This window comes from Brachycentrus maculatus, unplaced genomic scaffold (genome assembly GCF_059751285.1).
Source record: "Brachycentrus maculatus isolate JH-2025_06_01 unplaced genomic scaffold, ASM5975128v1 h1tg000400l, whole genome shotgun sequence".
Lineage (NCBI taxonomy): Eukaryota > Metazoa > Arthropoda > Insecta > Trichoptera > Brachycentridae > Brachycentrus > Brachycentrus maculatus.
Genome location: NW_028281149.1, coordinates 457501 through 477227, shown reverse-complemented (window position 1 = coordinate 477227; position 19727 = coordinate 457501). Strand labels below are relative to the sequence as shown.

Below are 19727 nucleotides of genomic sequence, written 5' to 3'. Positions count from 1 at the left end.
CTATGACAAACAAAAGAGCGTCAGATTTATTTTTTTACGATGTGTGCGTACTAGATTCTCAAGTGAATAAGTTTTAAAATAGATATTCATTCGGCAATAATAATGTATTTTCTTCGGATTTCAGCAATCGCATTACGCCAGCTTGGATAAAGAAATTGCGAAAATATTTGAATATGGTAATAAATTTACGTCATCATAAATGTAAAATATCAAAAGGAAAAAGTATATTGAACTAAGCAAAGTGGTAGGTCCATTCTGCTCACAGACTTTGCGGATCGCAACTCACAACAGAATTCTATTTTTCGTAAATGTAACAAGTCGCATTCTTTAATTTTATAAATTTATTAATAAAATTATTAATAAAATTTAAAAAAAATAGCTTAACTTTGATGATAAAAATGTTCTTGTCCAAACTGGTTGAAGTACCAAAAAAAATAGTTAAAAACAAAGTTCTTTTATTTAATAATGTTTATAAAATGTGCCAAGTGTCAAAGGAAAACATTTAAAAAAAGGACAGAATTAAATTAATATTACAGTGAAAAATATTTGTTCACGACATTTTGAGTGAGTCTGAATCCTTTACAAATCTTAGTTTCTCCGCTTTGTAGTTTTTTAACATTTTTACATGACATATAGAAGAATATTGAAATCTCAGAATTTCAGGGATTATGAACTGCCATAGGCTAGTTGAGTATGTAAAATAATTCGGTTAGGATCTTGCATGTATTTAAAATAAAAGGGTAGCTGCCGAAAAATCTCTAATCAACCACAGATGCTGCTGTGAGCTCAAACATAAAGAGACTTGAGATTCATGATATGAGTTCCAAAAAATTGAGTTGTGTGGTTGTCAATCATAGGTACTCGTATGATGGTGAATGTTACACAATATATCAATTCGTATTTTTATAATTACAATAGTACAAATATGAAAGTCTAGGTATTAACAGAGCTTGTGACCTACCACAGGCTGGTTTGAGTGATCATATTGTACACGTGTAATATTCACTATTCTTCCCATAATAACCAACCATTCTTAAATATTGGAAGTTTTTTTTTTAAATTTTAAAAATTTCATTTTTTATATAATTTAATACATTTTCCATACATTTCTACTTATAATATTGATAAATACAATCTTATAATATTGATTAAATAAGACAGAGCTTTTTGCTTGGAGAGGGACTTTTCCTTAGTATCATGTTTACATTTTAAAAATATTTATATAACGGGAGAGCGTACATATTTTTGCGGTACGAGATAGTTATCATTTTTATTTTTATTTATTTTATGGTCTGTATAAGTTGTTTATATCCTTAAATTGATACTTGATTAAAGTTTTGCAGGACTAACATTTCTTGGTGAAACTATATAATTTTTATCACATTAATTTCATTTGACCAGCAACCGGGTTTCGTCGTAACCGAAATCTGACTAGTCTCATGATGTCGGTTGCAACGAAACCCGGTTGCTGGTATAATAAAATTATATAGTTGTTATTTTAATCTATAAAATTGATACCTTCTTCTTTTAAGTTCTTGGCGCCATCTAGGATTGAGTTGAGTGAGTTTTTATTTTATCATTTTTTTGACATCTCATCAAAGATAAAGAAGTACATGTATATGGAAGTCTGGGCATTTACGGGGCTGATGAGGCTAGTTTAAACGATCACTTTACACACGTGTAACGTTCACCAATTCAACCCATTATTGACAACCACACTACTCAAATTCTTGGAAGTTATATATATATATATATATATATATATATATATATATATATATATATATATATATATATATATATATATATAAATATATAAATATATATATATTTATTTATATATATATATATATATATATATATGTATATATATATAAATATATATATATTTATATATATATATAAATATATACATATATTAACCAATTTTGAAACAAATTCTAGGAAGTTCTGCACGCATGAATGAATTTCAAAAAGTTGTTCTTAAATCATTAGAACTTCACTAGAGACATCTATTGGTGAGATGAAAAGAAGCTTTTTATTGAGCAGAAACTCTTTTATTAGTATGTTAGGTCCGAATCCTGGATTATAATCACACACGTGAGATACGCCAGATTTCACGTGTGCCGAGTATTTGGGCACACAATGATTCCTAAATAAAAAATAAATAAAAATTATTTGGCAGAGACTCTTATATTTGCTGAAAAATTTTAGACTTACAGGGTTTTCGAAATACACAATATAACTAAATCCGAAGTTATTTCTTGGTAATTTAACGAACAACTCTTGACTCCTTATCTTGTTTTGTTTAAAACTTTCGTCCTGTTAGTTGATGTTGCCTTCCACTCAGCTTCTCCAGGAAACAGCTATTGTTCCGCGCACTCCTCAGACTTATCTCTTATTACTTGGTATCATGTACACTTACATACACCGCAACACGTAGCCAACTCAGCTTTCGGGTGCGGCATTGCGATGAATGAAGTATACACTACTTTATAAGTAAATTAATTTTCAGGAATATACTAGTACAATTCCGTCATAAGCATATTTTCTCGAACTAGATTCCAAATGAGACGTCTTTTACCGTACCATAAGTAAAATATTCTTGTATATTTTATATTTTTTAATTTTATTTAATTCAAAACATATTATATACGTACTACTACTACTACAACCATCACGCCGTTTCTCCACAGGGGTAGGCAGAAAGTATGGAACGCCACACTCTACTGTCCTGACATACACTCCTCGCCTCTTTCACATCCATACATCTAGTCATACATGCCCACCGATTACGCAGACTTTTGACACAACCATAGATTTTGAATGATCTGATCATGCTTAGTCTTTTTCGGCCGTCCTCGTTCTGTACTCCTGCTTACATTTACCACTCATATTTTCTTAGTCATTCTTTTGTTGTCCATTCGCTCCGCATGTCCAAATCCAGTGTTATCTTGATCGTCATCACATGAAGAAAAGGAGATCAGCCCTCCGCATCAGGTACCAGTTCAGATTAATATTAAATTAATATCAGAATGAAAAAATCATTTATATTTATTTAACCCCCTCCCTGGGTATCGAACCCGGGACCTCCAGTAAGAAAGCCAAGCGTGATGATCATAGCACTACGGAGGCGGACAGCAAAATTGTATTTAGATGAATGAAAAATACAAATCACAAAAAAAAATATTTCGGACACTCGTCGTGAAATGACGTTGCTGTTTGATTTCAACAAAAATATATTCCCTTTGAAAAGGGAATCAACTTTTGTTTGCCCTTTTTAAGTTTTGAGACATAATTTGTTATTATCAAAGGGCACGATATAGTAGAATACTATTTTTACAAACTTTTCAGGAAATGAGTTTCATGATATTTTCAGGTTTCACTACCTACCATGCTAAGCTCTCATTTAGGATTATAGGAGTGGAATGGTGGCTATTTAATCTGATGGTGACAGACTATCCGCGGTCTCCCACTACTTCTGACACCTCTATCGAGCGCTTCATCAATCTTTCCTCTCAGAATATTGTACCTAATTTACGACCTTTTCTATACTACTATTAAATCTGACAAATGAAAGATTACAAAAATTTACGTAAAATTTGAGTAAATATCAAACTCGATATTTTACGAAGGGAACATGGAAGTCTGGGCATTTTTGGAAGAAGTTAGGTCAAATATCCGCCTCCGTAGCGTAATGGTCAGCACGCTCGGCTACCGTACTAGAGGTCCCGGGTTCGGTTCCCAGTTGGTGGGGTCAAATATATACAGGTGATTTTTTGACCATAATATTTATTTAATATTATCCTATTTTATTTATTGTTTCGGCATTAACTTTGTGGTAAGACATGTTAAATGATTAAAGAAAATACTTGTTTTTTTACCACTTGAGTTTTATTAAAGACTACATCTTTCAAAAGTTAAACTTCCATCATTCAGGTCTGTATAAAACAAATGTTTTCTTTAATCATTGTAATATTATCCTATACTGGTACCTGAAGCGGGGGCTGATCACCTTTACTTCATGTGTTAACAGCGGTCAAGATAACACTGCGTTTATATTATGCAGTTCTTTATGCACCATCAGGTGTGGATGAGGGTTTGAAGAAGAAGAAGTATCTCAAATGATCACTTTATACACTTTCTGATGATCACCATTCTGCCTTATTATTGAACATCTATAATACATGAATTTTCAAAACTTTTGAAAATTGTATATATGCAGTTTTGTAACAATCGCACTCTTATGTTAGTTGTTACTGTCATCTGTTGAGAACTTTTCAAAGTAATTTACATTTCATTTTGACAGGGTCGAAAAAAAATTTATAACCCAAAGTGTATAAAGATAAACAGTAAAATCAATATTGATTAATCACTAAACCAGTTATAATATATTTTTACTACAATAATGTTCTTATAAAAACAAAACAATTGTATAAGACCATCTTTTGCGTTTATTAATGTAACCTCGACAAGTTTTGCGACCTATAGATGTTCTCATGAACGTGTGAAGATTCAAAATTATTTTTTTAACATATAAGTGCTTCATTTTTATAAACACACTATCGAGTTATACCATAATCTAAATGTTGAATTAATAAACAGTAAAATGTTTAATTTATTTTAATGAATTAATTTTTTTTAAATGTTTATTTGAATTAATTCAATTTAAATAAATGTTAGTGGTGATTTATTTCTCAGTTATCTTGGAATGATAATTTTTAGATGACTACACATAGATTTAAAATATTTTCTATGTAGCTATATCGCTCACTCCTTTCAACAACGTCATGTATCAAAAATAGTCAATTTTCAGTTGTGCACGTTTTCTGCATGTCCAGAAAATGTACTATATCCCAGCAAAAGAGGCATATTTTTAATTTAATATTTACCCGCTACAGGGTAGAAAATGTTGTTTTTGCATTTTGAAGAAAAGGTATTGTTTAATTATTTTTTAAATAAACTTAATATTTTTCAAATTGAGAAAAAAACTTCAGGTTTTACATAAAAAGATCTGTTACACAGTAAAGAGTTAAATAAGTGACTTGATATTTACTTTTAATACATTGTGTTATATTTTTGAACTTTAAAAACGTTCTCCTGAAAAATCAAGTTTTTTTATTTATGACGTTCTTGAAAGGAGTGAGTGATATGTATCGGAAATTAAAATATTACATGTATTTATAATTGAATATTGTGCAATACCAACATTATTTAAAAATACCACTCATGCCAGTTTATCCAGTAATCCTACACTGTAGAATGACTAACACGGATATTTTTGTTTAAAAAAAAAATAAAACGTAATATTTTAAATAAACATTTCCAATCCCAGTTGAGATAAAATCTTATCTCTCCTACCAACTTATAATTATTTAAATTAAGTTTAGTTTTTGAACTACTCTCAACTACTGAAAGAGCCATCACAAAACTTTTTTTTTATATTACATTGATAATTGAAATACTTACTTTGTGGTTTTGCATTTTCATGAATAAAATTAAAACTTTGTTGGACTCCATTTTTTCTAAGACATCTTTATCTCTGATTAAGACACCATGAACTAACTATTAGAGATAAAACCTCTTTGTAATTGGTTGTCTGAAATAAGTTACTATTCTTATTTGTTTTATCATCATTAAAAGAGATATTTATTTATTTTATTATATTTTTTAATTGGGTTAACAACATCAACATATGTAAAACAAAACAATTAAAAGGTATACATTAAACAAGCCAATTATAGTTAACCACAGAAACATAAAGATTAGTACAAAATATTTGGTGTAGATCTAGCAAATGAATGAATGTGTATGTGTGTGCGTGTGTGTGTGTGTGTGTGTGTGTGTGTGTGTGTGTGTGTGTGTGTATGTGTGTGCACATAGAGAAGCATAGTTTTCAAAGTTTATAATTATTATAAAATATATTAAAAATAAATATCAAGCCACTTATTGAACTTTTTACTGTGAAACAGATCTTTTTAGGTAAACCCTGAATGTTTTTTTCACACTATGAAAAATATTAACCATAATAAAAAAATGATTAAACAATACTTTTTCTTCAAAACGCAAAATTTACACTTTCTGCCCTATAGCGGGTACATATTAAGTTAAAAATTAGAAATTCATCTAACCCGAAAATATTATGCATTCGATAAACAAAATTATACTTCCCAATTCATCCCTATTTTACATTATTTCATCCCTCTGTTTAGTATCCTCACTTAAAGGGGGATAAATATATATTTTTAAAGTTCTAAAAATTGATAAGAACTCGTAGGAATCCTAAATAAGCCGAGAGAAGAATAACAGAGGCACAAAAAATAATATCTATCAAGACATATCTCAACTCTCATCCCTCGGCCCTCCATTTACTCCGTCCTAAATCTCCTTTTCCACATTTATATAAACACAGCATCCGTTACAAAAATTCTAGACAAATATTCGGTAATCTCAATTTGTAAAGATTTATTTGGAACGGGGGCGGACGGAGGGTAGAATAAACATGGGGAAAGGTTCTACTATATATATCAAAGCGGACGAAATGGCTTGAAAAGCCATCGGTTATATTAGCCCGTAGAAATAAATAGTTCCCTAAATCATTCCACAAATACAGTCACAGATATTTTGTTTTATTTTTTGTTATCTGATGAGATCCTGTTTTGTTATTTTATCTGAACTAGAAGCTTGCTTAAATTATTCATATAAAAACATTTTTTTTAGAACTGAATTAGTTGAAATCAAGATAAATTAATTCAAACTGCAATATTTCAAATACTTAATAAATAAGTACAACACTCTCCTTATCATTCATAATTCACAATGTGTAATACCACATTTATAAACACTTATTCGTGACAACCGGTTTCGGAATAGTCATTCCATCATCATGTCATTAAAATAAAATTATTACATTTTAAAGTCTGACATTTGTACAAAAAAAATTATGTCAAATATCAGACTGTAATAATTTTAGTTTAATGACCTGATAATGGAATGATTATTCCGAAACCGGTAGTCACGAATAAATGTTTATAAAAGTAGTAGTACACCAAATTGAATAATGAATGATAAGGATAATAGTATATAACCATACCACAAAGTTAACAATGCTTTTAATATACAAAATAAAATATTTGTATTTCACAGATTTCTCAACTGGTGGGGCTACAATCAGCCTTACTTCCAAACGTATCGAAAATTGTACCCACATATGGAAGGTTATTATCCACATAAGACCATTGTATATATGCAAGTCTAAAAATTAATGCAATATGGATTTTCAATAATGGGCAGAATGGTGAACGTTGCACAAATGTATAAAGTGATCGATTAAGCCAGCTTATGCCAGATCGTAAGCCCTGGGATTCTCAGACTTCCATCTTCTTTCATATCGCTCACTCCTTTCAAGAACGTCATAAATCAAAAATCGTCAATTTTCAGTTGTGCATGTTTTCGGAATGTCCAGAAAATGTACTATATTACAGCAAAAGCGGCATATTTTTAACTTAATATTTACCCGCTACAGGGCAGAAAGTGTTGTTTTTGCATTTTGAAGAATAGGTATTGTTTCATTATTTTTTTTAAAATACTAAATATTTTTCAAATGGAGAAAAAACATTCGAGTTTTACCTAAAAAGATCTGTTGCACAGTAAAAAGTTTAATAAGCGGCTTGATATTTATTTTTAATACATTGTTTTATATTGTTAACCTTCAAAAATATTTTTTTTTTATTTATTAATTATTTAATTATTATTTATTTTATTTAATTATTTTTCTTGAAAGGAGTGAGCGATATGAAGATTAACAAAAGATATTTCATATCAAGTTGAGTCACCTAAAACATGAGTCATTTAATTATTTTCAGACCTGGATAATTCACCATACGGATGACATATCAATTTTATATATAGGTCTGAGATGAAACTCTATAATTTTTATTATTTTTATAAGTATAAAACTCTAAAAATATACGATTTAGAAGGTTTGATGGAGGTGGTTTGGACATGGGGAGCTAATGTATGACAAGATATGGACCAAAACAGTATATTTGCAAAAACGGATGTTAAGGAAGACGAATGTTTCTCTTATATAAAATTATCATAATAAACAGACACACTTAACCAGTCTGATGATGTCGGTTACGACGAAACCCGGTTGCTGGTCAAATAAAATTGATGTGGAAAAAATTACCAACTTTTTTGTTTGAAAAAGAAATTTGTGTTTATATTATTTACACAAATATTTCAATTTCATACTATTTATGTGGGCCTAAGCGGCTCATTATTAGAAATAGGTATCAAATTGCGGTAGAGTGGGTTCGAACCGAGAAACTCTGACATAAGATTACGCGACACTAACCACGGGACCACAACCCGATACAATAAAGTTGTTATTTTATTAAATTAGGAGTATTTAAAATTGTATTAACAAAAATAAAAACTGTCTATGCGTATGCGAACATTAAAACTGGTATTTTTCCTAAAACATTTATTCTCAATATTATTAATATTTAAAGCATTTAATTTGTGGTTAGTCATTTTTACTTATTTATTTTTTTTTACAAAAAATGTTAATAAAATCAGTATATAACCGCACGTTTAACCTCGCATGATCGCACGTTTAACCTCGGCTTGTAACGCATGTCTGTATTGAAAACTACAGTGCGTGTTGGTCTTCGGGTCGACCAAAAATCGCATGTGTTAGACATTTTGTGTAGTTTTGAGTGTGTGAATGGTGCTATGGTGGTGAAGGGTAGTATTGTTTGCATGCTGTGTTAGTGATTGTCCTGACGAAGAGACGGGTACGTCTCGAAACCGGTAGACATAAAAATCTCGGTGAGTGGTCATTTACTAATTTTATTTAAAAAAATATAAAAAAATAAATAAGTAAAAAATATTTTCATTGTCTATATAAGTGGCAATTTGTGTATGACGCATTATGTGTGCATATTTTTTTTTATTTTTTTTTACTCTAATATTTATTCAATATTACACTGGACTGGTACCTGAAGTGGAGGGCTGATCACCTTTCCTTCATGTGTAATCGATCGAGATAACACTGCGTTTATATGAAGCAGTGCCCTATGCACCGTTGGGTTGCGGTAAGGGATTTGTTATTATTATTATTATTATATACACACATATTACGTTTGATAAGAGATTATGTAGATAAACTAGTACGCATAACGTAAATTCACGTTTCCCTTCTTAGGGATGTTTGATTTATCGTGGTTTGGGTAAATGGCTCAATTTATGGGAAGAGATAGTTATCTACAATTGGTTTAGTTTTTACACCAAATTGTTTTGCAAAGTTATAATATTTACGCACGAGGATATCCAACAACTACTTATATAGCTAGAATATATTTAACATTATATGCAAACAGCGTTATCCTTAAATTACGTCTATAAATTACCAACAACGATGTTATTTTAATGATTTTTTCTTCAGGTTAAAAGATGGAATAACGGTACAAAAGCTTGTAGATAATAATAATAAAAAATTGTAATCTACAAGCTTTTATACTATTTTTTAACATGATGAAGATCTTTGATGAGATGTAAAAAAGTAATATGAAAATAACTCCTGTAATTGGAGATAATCCAGATTTTGTGAACAAGTATTTGGACACACTGAAAATGTTGTAAGCTTTTGTACTGTATATTTTCTTCCTACGAAGATAAGTGGTAATAATGTCTAAATACGTGTCCACAAAATCTCCAATCATAGGAGTTATTTTCATATATTTTTTTGACATCTCATCAACGATGAAGAAGAATATGGAAGTCTGGGCATTTACGGGGCTGATGACCGTCATAGGCTGGTTTAAGTGGTTGTCAATAGTAGGTAGAATTGATGAATGTTACACGTGTGTAAAGTGATCACTTAAACCAGCCTATGACCGTCGTCTGCCCCGTGAATGCCCAGACTTCCATATTCTTCCTATCTTTGATGAGATGTCTAAAAATAATATGAGAATAATGATTATTAGACTATGTTAAATGTAACACCCTCCTCATCATTCATCGTTCACTTAGTGTAATATCACTTTAGAAACAGTGCTTCGCGACTACCAGTTTCGGAATAATTATTCTGAAACCGGTAGTCACGAAGTAGTGTTTTTGATAAGGAGAGTGTTATAGCACCATACCACAAAGTTATCAAGGCTTTTATGATACAAGTTATGTGTATAAAGGGATCACTTAAACCAGCAAATTACTGCTTTTAATCTCTGTAAATACCCAGATTTCCACATTTCTATCTCATTCCAATTTCCTCGTATAGATCTGTTTAGATATAATTTAAATCTAATTGATAGTTTTTCACTCACGTGTATGTTATTCATTCACTGGATAATTTCAATTACCCTTCGGCAGCCTTCTCTGTGTTCCTCCATATGTAGTACGTACATGCATGAAACTCGATCTTCGAACCATCATACACTGTGTGAAGTGAGAATATTCGGAAGATGTGTGCCGTTGAAGTGAGAATATTCGGCCTGTGAAGTGAGAATATTCGTAAGACGTACGTTTAGGGCAGGGGTAGGCAACGTGTGGCTGTTTAAGCAATTTCTGTAGCTTTTTTTTGTCATATTCAAAAAAAATTTTCAAACAAAATTATCAACCAATTAACTTTTCTTTTAAGGGTCTTTTCTTGATAAAGCTGGAATAAAAATTCACATAAAAAAAGCCTCTATGGAAAACATTAAATAAAACCCAAACTAGTGCTAGTACTATTTACGGGGCTAACGACCGTCATTAGCTGGTTTAAGTGATAACTTTACACACTTGTAACATTCACCAATTCTACCTGTAATTGACAACCGCTTAAACCAACCTATCACGGTCGTCAGCCCCGTACATGCCCAGACTTCCATATTCTTCTTCATCTTTGTTGAGATGTCAAAAAATAATATTAAAAAAACTAGTACACCAGTGTATTCATTCGTCCTTGAAATTTACTGTGTTATATCTTACTAACTGACTAACCATCACGCCACTTACCGCTGGGATAGGCAGAAAGAATGCCACACCAATCTGTCTTTGCTAACATTATTCGCCTCTTCCACGTTCATGCATCTCTTCATACATACCCGCCGATCATTTCGACTCTTAGCCTGACCATTTTCAAGTATTAAAATTAAACTGTGTATTTAAAAAACTAGCACTTTTAACTTTTACTTAATAAATTAAAAATGCAAACAAAAAACCTTAATCGTTGAATGTTATAAAGTACCTTGAAATATTTTTGAGGAACTTTAAAAAAATGTTTTTTTCAATGAAAAAAGGTGTTTTTAATTTATTTTTTGAAATGATTTATAAATCTATGATAGACGTATAAATCTGCGCAAAAAAAGTCTTTTCTTGTGTGTTTGAAAATGTGTTTGAAAATGATGCGGAATGCATCGAAACACGAGTCACAGTAGATTTCAAGACATAGTGGTATTTACGAAGTAAAAAAAATAAAAAACAAAAAAGTATCCCTGATTAAAAATTTTGCACCTTAAATAATACTAGTTGGTTCCTTTAAACATTCAATAGATTTAATTAAAAATATTGTTTTTATTTTGGAGAAATAAAATACTTTGTTTTTTGGTCCACTCACATTTTTTTTAAAAAACAACTAGTTTCGGCAACAACCTCTTACCCTCTTCAGGGTTTGTTTTATGACAGTATTTTTTTTTCTCCAAAATAAATTACAATGATCCACAAAGTTAATGCTACAAATATTCAAACTTTAAATTATTGTTCATTAAAAATTAGTAATAAATAAAACCCTTATCCGCACTCAATGGTGCATAGGGCACTGCGTCATATAAACGCAGTGTTATCTTGATCGTTTACACATGAAGGAAAGGTGATCAGCCCTCCGCTTCAGGTACCAGTCCAGGGTAATATTGAATAAATATGACAGTGAAAAAATCACTTTTATTTATTTTACCCCCCTTGGGAATCGAACCCGGGACCTCCAGAACGGTAGCCGAGCATGCTGACCATTACACTACGGAGGCGGACAAATTAGGCGGACATTAAAAATTAGCTCACCAAATATTTCCAAACCGTTTTGCTACTCCCGTTTGGCTTTTTTGGTCCAAAAGGTTGCCGACCCCCGGTTTAGGGTGAGATAAAGCGGAGTACAAGGGATGCTTGTAATTCCGTCTCGAGATATGCGGATGTATGCGTAAACCAAAGTGAAACGAAACGTAAGTTAAGATTCGTAAGGAAATTAAATTAAGGGACTGTCTGAGAAGACATATTGCTTATTTATTTAAATTCTTGAAATACGTTAATGGCTTTGTAAATAACACAAACCAACGTCTTGTATAAATGGTTTCCAATACAACTTTTTAAAATTATTTTTTGACATCTCATCACAGATGAAGAAGAATATGGAAGTCTGGGCATTTACGGGGCTGACGACCGTCATAGGCTGGTTTAAGTGATCACTTTACACACGTGTAATATTCACCAATTCTACCCATTATTGACAACCACACTACTCAAATTCTTGGAAGTTCTGTATATATATATATATATATATATATATATATATATATATATATATATATATATATATATATATATATATATACATATTTATATTTATATATATATATATATATATATATATATATATATATACATATATATATATATATATATATATATATATATATATATATATATATATATATATATATATATATATATATATATTGGGTTGATGCAAAACTAATGACCGTTTTTTATGATCCCAGGTAAAAAAAAAATTTTTCATAAATTATGAATAGTATCTTCTTTTTTATGATTCCATTGTATAAAGGGTGCTTTTTCTCAACTTTCTATTCAGTTTTGGCCTAGCCAGAGTACAGTAATGACCCCTTGTATTTTTTCAAAATGTCGTTCGATAAAGTGCATTTACGTCATTGTTTACTTTATGAATTCCGTAAAGACAATACCGGGAGTGTGGCAACCAAAAACATTTGTGAAATGTATGGAGCAGATGTCATCAAACTTCGACAGGTGCGAAGATGGTTTGCAAAATTCCGATCTGGAGATTTTTCACTCATTGATAAACCACGTACCGGGCGGCCATTGAAGTCTGATGAAGACAAGTTAAAAGTCATAATTGACACCAATCCACGTGTAACCATCATTAAGACATTTGAAGCGTGTGGAAATGGTTTCGCGGTACGACGTTTGGATACCTCATCAATTGTCGGCTGCCAATGTATTGGGTCGTGTTTCAACGCGCGTTGCTTTGAGTGCGAGACAAAAACATGAACCTTTTTTGCATCGTTTGGTGACGGGAAATGAAAATGGGTCGGGTACAACAACGTGACAAGAAAAAGACAATGGACTATACCTGGACAAGCCCCATTAACAACTTCGAAGGCCGAAATCCATAAAAAAAAGTTATACTTCGTGTTTGGTGGAATAATAAGGGTATTGTGTATTTTGAACTCTTGAAACAAGGTAAGACAAGTACAGCAAAACGATATTGTCAGCAATTATCCAAATTGAACATGGACCTTCAAAAGGATAGACCAGAATTAGTAAACAGAAAAGGGGCAGTGTTTCATCAGGACAACGCGCGACCACATGTGGCTATGATGACCCAACACAAGCTAAATGAGTTAAATTGGGAAGTTATCAAGCATCCACTGTATTCTCCAGATCTTGTTCTTTCTGATTTTTATTTATTCCGATCACTGCAAAAAAAATTAAATGATGAAAAATATTATTCAATAGAGCAGGTAAAAACATCCCTTACTTCATTTTTCGCATCAACCCAATATATATATATATATATATATATATATATATATATATATATATATATATATATATATATATATATATATATATATATATATATATACATATATATGTAAATATGTATATATAAATATATATATATATATATATATATATATATATATATATATATATATATATATATATATATATATATATATATATATATATATATATATATATATATATATATATATATATATATATATATATATATATATATATATATATATATATATATATATATATATATATATATATATATATATATATATATATATATATATATGTATATATATATATGTCTTGGTCTTGAATCACTAGAACTTCACTAGAGACATCTATTGGTGAGATGTAAAGAAGCTTTTTACCAAGCAGAAACTCTTATGTAAGAATGTGAGGTCCGAATCCTGGATTATAATCACACACATGAGAAACGCCAGAAAATACCATTTTCATTTTTATTATTTAAGCTTATAATTTGTCCAGTATTTGGACACACTCAAAATGTTGTAACTAACTAACTAACCATCACGCTGCTTCCCCGCAGGGGTAGGCAGAGAGAATAGAGCACCACACCACTCTGTCCTTGCAAACATTCTTCGCCTCTTCCACGTTCATGCATATCCTCATACATACCCGCCGATTGTTACGACTCCTAACCTGACCACTTTCAAGTATTTGGCATACCTGATCGTGCCATGTTTTTCTCGGACTTCCTCTGCTTCTTTTCCCGCTAACATTCGCCTCATAACTTTGTTTTTTGTTTTAAATGTTGTAACTTTTTTTAATTATCAAAACTCGTGTAATTTCTTTAAAGACATTCCTCGATAAGCTTGTAAGATTACACGATGAAAAATACCTTTGGATAGCTGACACTTTATATATTTAAAATGGCAGAGTACAAAGTCAGTTCCACGTTTGTTTACATTCGACCAAAAACAACATTGCGTCGATGATTCAGAGAGCTGTTTCAAAGAGCAGTTTCAATGGTCAGCACGCTAGCTACCGTACTGGAGGTCCCGGGTTCGATTCAAAGGGGGGGTCAAATAAATATAAGTGATTTTTTCACTGTAATATTTATTCAATATTACCCTGGACTGGTACTTGAAGCGGAGGGCTGATCACCTTTCCGTCATGTGTTAACGATCAAGATAACACTGCGTTTATATGATATAGTGCCTTATGCACCATCGGGGTGCGGATAAGGGTTTGAAATTAATTAATGAATATTGCAGTTAAAGGATTTTAAAAACTATTATTTTATCAGATATTAACATATATAGATAAACCATAAACGAGCTTGAAAATTATTTTTAAAAAAAACTTTTTACGAATGAGTGAAAAATGAGCAGTAAAACAAATTTTTGAGGCGAATGTAGTTAGAAACAGATTCAGAGAAAGACCGAGAAAATCTTGGCACAATTAAGTATTTTTAATAATTGGGCGTGGTCTCAGAAGATTACAGATTGGTAAAAAACATTCAATTCTCTCTGCCTACCCCCGCGGAAAACGGCGTGATGTTTAGTCAGTCAGTTAAATGGTTGGCAGTCATCTTACAAACTTGTTAAATGATTTTTTATACGAGAAAGGAAATGGAAGATGAATAGTAGGTATTGTTATAAAGTAAAAGTGATAATCCCATCTCTACAAAGGCCGTTTTTAAATATTTTATCGTAATAATTTCCAAATATCATCAAAAGGATTTTCAACTCATTAGTATTCGCTTTGTAAAATCATAAATTGGATCCATCGATTTAAACAAGAAAAAATAAATACAAGAATTTAGCCGAGCAGAAAAATAAAGATAATAATTTTCAATAATTAGACACGACTCGGGGTCTAATATCAAAGGGATTACGTTTATATCAAATCGTTTATTATTTCAGTAAAAATCCCAAAACAGACCTGTTACTAGTATGGGGTAGGAATGAAAATTCATAAGTTTTGCAATCGGTAAGAGATTGACATGGAAAAAGCATTGAATATTAACTTAAAGCGTGCGCTTTTTTTAAACAAAATACGTCCCGGAACTCACTTTATGCCAAACCTTAAAAAAACTATAAAAAAAAGCATTTAAATATACGTTCAAATACCATATTTTATTATTTTGATGAATTATAAAAATATAGATTATAATTACGTAAGCGCAAACAATGTCCGCCTCCGTAGTGCAATGGTCAGCATGCTCGCCTACCATTCTGGAGGTCCCGGGTTCGATTCCCAGGGAGGTTTAATAAATATAAGTGATTTTTTCACTCTAATATTTATTCAATATTACACTGGACTGGTACCTGAAGTGGAGGACTGATCACCTTTCCTTCATGTGTAATCGATCGAGATAACACTGCGTTTATATGAAGCAGTGCCCTACGCACTATTGGGGTGCGGTAAGGGATTATTTAGCGCAAACATTGTATCTTCCACTTTATTTTGAAAATTTAAAAAAAATAATGTATATATATATGTGCCGTTTCTAAAAGCTCGATATACATGTATATGAACCAATTTTGAAACATTGTTCTTAAACTTCCAAGAATTTGAGAAGTGTGGTTGTCAATAATGGGTAGAATTGGTGAATGTTACACGTGTGTAAAGTGATCAATTAAACCAGCCTATAACGGTCGTCAGCCCTGTAAATGTCCAGACTTCCATATTCTTCTTCATCTTTGATGACATGTCATTCGTTATATTTCCTAATTTTTTTATATTTTCTCATTTATATTTTAAAATATGCTTCTTACCGTGTGTTATTCTATTTTTTTCTTTTAAATATGCTTCTCATGCATATTTATTAAACCTGTTTATTGTTTTTATATTTTTCTATGTACTAGTTTTGGTTAATTTTTTTAAAAATCTTTTTTGATAAAGACATAGAAAGGAGAGTGAATGCTGGGAACAGAGTGAATGGTGCACTAAAATCAGTTTTAGCAAATAAAAATCTATCAGCGGAAGCTAAACTGGCAGTACACAATGGAGTTCTGGTTCCAACCCTTATGTATGGAAGCGAAGCATGGAGTTGGCAAAAGAAGGATGAAAGCAGACTGAATGCAGTCGAAATGCGATCGCTCAGACGAATGTGTGGCAAAATGATGTTTAATAGATGTTCAAATGATGAAATAAGGAAAGAATGTAAGGCTGAGATAAGCATTATCGATAAAATTAAGAAAGGTGTGTTGAGATGGTTTGGACATGTGGAGCGTATGAGTGAAGAAAGAACGGTTAAACAAATTTATGAGGCGAATGTAGTTGGAAAAAGAAGCAGAGGACGACCGAGGAAAACTTGGCACAATCAGGTATGTCAAATACTTGAAAGCGGCCGGGTCAGGAGTCGTAATAATCGTCGGGTATGTATGAGGAGATGCATGAATGTATTGTAGAAGAGGCAAAGAATGTTTGCAAAGGCAGAGTGGTGTGGCGTTCGATTCTCTCTGCCTACCCCTGCGGGGAAGCGGCGTGATGGTTAGTTAGTTAGTTGGTTATCTTATTTGTAACTTTATTATTTGTGTTCCAGTCTTGTTAACCTTAATCCCATGACCCAAAATGAGAAATAGAAATTACTCATCGGGAATATCAAATATTTGATTTATGTATGTAAAATGTTTTTAAAAAAAATCAATGAATAAAAATAATATAAAAAATACTCCTATAATTGGAGATAATCCAGATGTGAACAAGTAATTCGACACACTCAAAATGTTACAAACGCTTAAAATATTTTTCCTTTAATAACTTGAAGGTTTAATATTTTCTCGTCAACGTAATTTTTTTTGTGTAATGGGTAGTTACCTTGTACATAGTTTTTATATAGCTTCACGTCCATCAATGTCAGTAAATATCCTAGCGCTCTCTCAGCGATATCATAATAAAATCATTCTAGGGGTGTTATTATACTTAATAATAAGCAGTTTGTGCGTGAGAGAGAAATTAAATGGTTCCTTTGTTCGGAAAAGTATAACAGGACACGCCTTCGTAACTCCATTGTGTAAGTAACTGGGGAAATATAACTAACTAACTAACCATCACGCGCCTTCATTGCAAAGGTAGGCACAGAGAATAGAACGCTACACCTCTCTATCCTTGTAAACACTCTTCACCCCTATTTGTATATTTATTTTTATTTTGATTTTTTTTTTTTAAATTTATTTATTTTATAGAAACATGCATTTTTTTTACAATTTGTATTGAGGCTCTTTAGGCATGGCCTGTGTTGAGCCTAAATACTTACATGTTAATACATTTTTTTATTTTATTATTATTTGTTTTTTTTTTATTATTAGATTTTATACATTACATACAATAGATACAATAACAATTTACAGTATAAAGGTTTCACAATAAAAAAAATACACCTGTACTTTAATTCAATCACTTTCTATCTTGTCCCTTCCAACGAATTATTATTATTAAAAGCATTGTTAACTTCATGGTATGATAATATAACACTCTCCTTATCATTCATCGTTCACTTTTTTCGCCATTTCAAAAATTTTATTTTTGTTTAAATCCGTCACTCCTTTCAACAACGTCATATATCAAACAACTTGATTTTTCAGGAGATCGTTTTTTAAGTTTAAAAATATAATGTAATGTGTTAAAAATAAATATCAAGCCACTTATTGATGTTTTTAGTGTGCAACAGATATTTTTAGATAAAACCTGAATGTTTTTTCTCCATTAGAAAAATAGTTAGTATATTTAAAGAAAAATTTAATATCCTTTTGACCTTTTAAACCTTTTTTTAACCTTTTCTTCAAAATGCTAAAACAACACTTTTTGCCCTGAAGCGGGTCAATATTCTGGAGATCCCGGGTTCGATTTCCAGGTAGGGGGTCAAATAAACAAAAGTTATTTTTTCACTCTAAAATTTATTAAATATTATCCAGGACAGGTACCTGAAGTGGAAGGCTGATCACCTTTCCTTCATGTATTAACGATCAAGATAACACTGCGTTTATTTGATGCAGTGCCCTATGCACCATTGGGGTGCGGATAAGGGTTTTTAAAAAAAATATGGAAAGAATGCTGGGCTACGATAAGCATTATCGATAAAAATAAGAAATATATGTTCAGATGACTTGGATACGTGGAACGAATGAGTGAGAAAAGAACAGTGGGTCAAATATGTGTAGCGAATGTGGTGCGAATAAGTGTGTTTGTGCACTACATGGAATTTTACCGTCCGGCACTTCGGTTAGCGTGTGAAACGTGAATTGTGAAAAACGATGATTGGCTTGGATTGGCTTGTGCTTTTGTCCATCTTTCTTCAGATCGGAGCTCTTGATCGGTGCGTGAACACGTTGCTCATAAATTCGATCACGCTAAACTGTCTTAGTCGCTTCTATTTTTCAAAACCAGACTGCCGGACGGTAAAATCCGTGTAGTGCACAAGCTCACTAAGGGCGTTTGTCCACTACACGGAATTACACGGAAATTTAATGTCCGGCACGTCAGTTAGCATTTTAAAACGATGATTGGCTTGGTTTGGCTTGTGCTTATGTCCATCTTTCTTCGGATCGGTGCTCTTAATCGGTGCTTGAACACGTTGCGCGCAAATTCGATCACGCTAAACTGTCGTAGTCGCTTCTATTTTTCAAAACCAGACTGCCGGACGGTAAAATCCGTGTAGTGCACAATCTCTCTAAGGGTACGAAACGAACGAAAAACAGGCTACAAGGCCAAACACCATTCAGAAGAAGAAGAAGAAGAAGTAGTAATAATAATATTATCTTTGGCACCCTGATAGATAAAACAGACCAATCACACAAGTTGTAGCAATAGCATCACCCTGTGATTTCTCATATTACGCGCGAAAGAGCAAAAACACCAAACTTTTTGATTGGTTTACACGTGTTGAATAACTTCCGTCGAGCTTTGGGAAGTCTTGGAGCTTTCTTTATTTCGAGGTG

At 31.7% G+C, this 19727-nt stretch overlaps 1 long non-coding RNA gene across 1 annotated transcript in view; it reads right to left on the bottom strand.

Annotated features, from left to right (window-relative positions):
• The window catches only part of LOC148302899 (uncharacterized), a 113442-nt gene that overhangs the window by 24008 nt on the left and 69707 nt on the right, over window positions 1-19727 (bottom strand). The gene's annotated exons all lie outside the window — the stretch shown is intronic.